At 46.9% G+C, this 3,181-nt stretch overlaps 1 pseudogene; it reads right to left on the reverse strand.

Moving 5' to 3' along the window:
* Positions 1-1,588: 1,588 nt before the first annotated feature.
* On the reverse strand, positions 1,589-2,506 carry LOC119924136 (annotated as a pseudogene).
* Between the last annotated feature and the right edge of the window lie 675 nt (positions 2,507-3,181).

Consider the following 3,181-nt stretch of genomic DNA (forward strand, 5'->3'; position numbering starts at 1 on the left):
ATGATTAGATTACTCCTCCCAACTCTACCCTTTCTACACAGCTAGGCTCACTCGCTCCCCTTTCCCTTCGCCGCTCTCGTACCACTAACCCACAGCCCTGAATCACTGCCACTGCCCGCCTCCTTCGCTCTTATTCTCGAGCTGCCGAACGCTGCTGGCGAAAGTCTAAACACCATGCCAACCTCGTTCATTTCAAGTTTATCCTTTCCTGCCTTAACTCAGCTTTCTCCTCTGTCAGACAAAGCTATTTCTCCTCCCTTATTGACACCCATGCCCATCATCCCCATCAGCACTTCCATATATTCAACTCCCTTCTCAGGCCCCCGGTTCCTCCCCCTCCTCCTTCCCATACCCCCAACGATCTGGCCTCCTATTTCATTACTAAAATTAAATCCATCAGGTTTGACCTTCCCAAAGTCACTCCCCACACCTTCTCCAGCCCTCCGGCTCTCAACACTCTCTGCTACTCTCCCATCCCTCACAGCAGTATTCTCAGAGGAGCTCTCCTCCCTCCTCTCAAGTGCTACTCCGGCCACCTGTGCTTTTGACCCCGTTCCCTCTCATCTCATGAAACCTCTCGCTCCGTCCCTTCTCCCCTCAACTTCCATCTTCAACCCCTCAGTCTCCACTGGTTCCTTTCCCTCTGACTTCAAACATGCTCATGTCTCTCCCATCCTAAAAAGCCCTCTCTTTACCCCACTTCACCTTATAGTTATCGCCCCATCTCCCTCCTACCATTCCTTTCCAAACTCCTTGAATGAGTCGTCTACACGCGCTGCCTCGAATTTCTCAACACCAACTCTCTCCTCGACCCCCTCCAGTCTGGCTTCCGTCCCCTACATTCCACGGAAACTGCCCTCTCAAAGGTCACCAATGACCTCCTGCTTGCCAAGTCCAACGGCTCATACTCTATCCGAATCCTCCTCGACCTCTCAGCCTCCTTCGACACTGTGGACCACCCCCTTCACCTCAACACGCTATCGAATCTTGGCTTCACAGACTCCATCCTCTCCTGGTTCTCCTCTTATCTCTCCAGTCGTTCATTCTCAGTCTCTTTTGCAGGCTTCTCCTCCCTCTCCCATCCCTTTACTGTGGAGGTTCCCCAAGGTTCAGTTCTTAGTCCCCTTCTGTTCTCGATCTATACTCACTCCCTTGGTGACCTCATTCGCTCCCACGGCTTCAACTATCATCTCTGCTCCGATGACACCGAAATCTACATCTCTGCCCCTGCTTTCTCCCCCTCCTTCCAGGCTCGCATCTCCTCCTGCCTTCAGGACATCTCCATCTGGATGTCCGCCCGCCACCTAAAGTAGATAGGTGTCAATACCATCAGAAGTAATGGAATTATAGCTATATACACATCATTAATGAAATAAATATCGTTAATATGTACAAATGAAATAAACGGAGTAATAAATGTGTACAAATATATAACAAGTGCTGTGGGGAGGGGAAGGGAGTAGGGCAAAGCGGGGCAGCGACACGGAGGGGAGAAGGAGGAGGAGAGGAGAGCTAATGCACAATGCTATGCTAAAGTGTACAGAAAACATAAGAAATGGAAGTCAATTTTTTGCATTTATTTTCTTTCCTATAACACTGTCCTACACCATACCTTTCTCATGGCATTTTTCATGTCGTTGTATCTCACCGTGTAGATGAAGGGGTTGAACATAGGGGCGATGATGGTGTAAAAGAAGGCCAACACTTTATCGTCGCTGACGGAATCGGCCACGGGAACATACGTCAAGATGAGGGGCAAGAAAAGCATGAGTACCGCGGTGATGGGCGAAGCACAGGTAGAGAGAACTTTGTGCCAACCCTCTGTGGAATGTTTTCTCAGGACGGATAAAATGATGAGATAGGAAACGATCAAGGCAAAAAAAGTTAGTTGTGACAGAACACCAGTGCTGGCAGTGATTGAGATGTTGATAAAATAGGTCTCGGTACAGACGAACTTCAGCAGAGGAAGTACGTCATGGAAGTAGTGGTCAATCTGATTGGGGCCACAGAAAGGTAGCTGTACTATGGTGAAAATCTGTACGATCGAATACCCAAAGGCCCCTACAAAAGAGGCCAAGACCAACATGTGGCAGGTCTACCGGTTAATTACCATCAGGTAGTGGAAAGACTTTCAGTTGCCGACATAGCGATCGTAAGCCATGGCCACTAGGATGAATATCTTGACATCGCTGAAGAAGTGGGTGCCAAAGAGTTGGACCATACAGGAGGTGAAGGAGTTAGTTTTTCTTTCCATCAATAGGCCCGCGATCATCTTAGGAGCTACTGTGGAGGTAAGGTAGAGGTCCATGGTGGACAAGGAACTGAGGAAAACGTACATAGGCTGCTGAATAAGATGGCTGTTTCTGATGGTGATGAGGATAAGAAGGTTGCCCAATAGGATGGCTAAATAACAGAGTAAGAACTGCACGAAGCAAGTTACCTTCCCATCTTGGTTTGAGAGCAGACCCCCGAAGACAAACTCTGTGATGTTGTTTGAATTCTCCATCAGGTCGGCCAACGTGATGAGTGTACAGCAGATGGATATTTACCTGAATCAGCCAAATTGAGAAATATCAAGTATTACTAATTCCGAAGCACTAGCTCAGAACACAGGTCCTCATTCTGAACACAAATGGAGGGACTGCTGTACTATTAAAAATACATTGAAATATAATAATAATGATGATCATAATGGTTATGAAGGGAGTGAGAAAGGCACTAGGAAGTTTCCAGTGCTATATTAAACATTAGGTAGACACAGGGATAATCAAATCAGACATAGCCCAGATTTGTACAAGTCCCTTAGCTTCTCGGTGTCTCAATTTCTTCATATGCACAACGGGATAAAATACCTGTACCCCCTTCCTCTTAGACTGAAAGCCTCCAGGGGATGTTCTATCCCCATTGTGCAGATGAAGGAACTGCGGCACTGAGAAGCAAAGGAACTCACCCAAGGTCCCACAGCAGGCAAATAGCACAACTAGGACTGAAAGCCAGAGTCCTGGGCTCTAGCTAATTCATACGTCATCCCTTAATATTTGCTGAGATTATTTCTCTAAGTGAAAACATACTGGAAAGGTCATTGGATCCTACACAATTCATTGTTTAGAAATATACTGTAGGCAGTTCAAGATATAAATGGAGTCTATAACGTTTCTCAACCCCACTATCATTAAGTATT

Source organism: Tachyglossus aculeatus, unplaced genomic scaffold (genome assembly GCF_015852505.1).
Source record: "Tachyglossus aculeatus isolate mTacAcu1 unplaced genomic scaffold, mTacAcu1.pri scaffold_82_arrow_ctg1, whole genome shotgun sequence".
In the NCBI taxonomy this organism is placed as follows: domain Eukaryota; kingdom Metazoa; phylum Chordata; class Mammalia; order Monotremata; family Tachyglossidae; genus Tachyglossus; species Tachyglossus aculeatus.